A 962-nucleotide genomic window follows, 5' to 3' on the forward strand; every position below is an offset into this window, starting at 1 on the left:
CAAGAATCACAACAACAAACACACACTGGCTCCTGCTCTGAAAGTAAGCACAGAGGCCCCCGGGCTCCTCCCACTGAGGCCCCCGGGCTCCTCCCACAGAGGCCCCCGGGCTCCTCCCACAGAGAACTATCCCTCCCATCACTGTTCATTAAAGATCTGCTGGTTTAGAGGAAACCGCTAACACAATGTTACTGTCCCTGCATAGAAAGAGCATACCAGAGTATAGAGTAATAACAAGACAATACTCATAAACTTAACAGAATGTTACTCACCCTAACCCTACACAGAAAGAGTATACTATAGTATAGAGTAATAATAAGACAATACTCATAAACTTAACAGAATTTTACTCTAACCCTACACAGAAAGAGTATACTATAGTATAGAGTAATAATAAGACAATACTCATAAACTTAACAGAATGTTACTATCAACACAGTAACAGAGTACACTATAGTATGTTATAGAGTAGTAATAAGACAATACTAATAAACTGTAACAGAATGTTAGATCAACACAGTAACAAAGTATACTATATCATATTAGAGAGTAATAAGACCATACTCATAAACGCTAAGAGAATTTTACTAACAGCACAGTAAAAGAGTATACTATAGTATAGTAGAGAGTAATAATAAGACAATACTCAACTCTAACAGAATGTTACTTTCAACAAAGTAACATAGTACACTATAGTATGTTATAGAGTACTAAGACAATACTAATAAACTCTAAAAGAACGTTACGAACAACACAGTAACAGAGTATACACAGGTGTGTGTGTGCTTGCACAGGGCGTGTATGATGCGTCAGTGCAGTAGTACTGGAGTAGTAGTGCTTGTAGTTAGTGCATGCTGTATGCTGCCCCTGCTTGCTACTCTCTGCTTTCAGCTACTGCCGTCGGCTAGCCCTCTTTGCAGGGGGTGAAAAGAGGAGCCGAGTGCGTAAGTCTCCTCCTGCTG

The sequence above is a fragment of the Gadus chalcogrammus genome, chromosome 14, assembly GCF_026213295.1.
Source record: "Gadus chalcogrammus isolate NIFS_2021 chromosome 14, NIFS_Gcha_1.0, whole genome shotgun sequence".
In the NCBI taxonomy this organism is placed as follows: Eukaryota; Metazoa; Chordata; class Actinopteri; order Gadiformes; family Gadidae; genus Gadus; species Gadus chalcogrammus.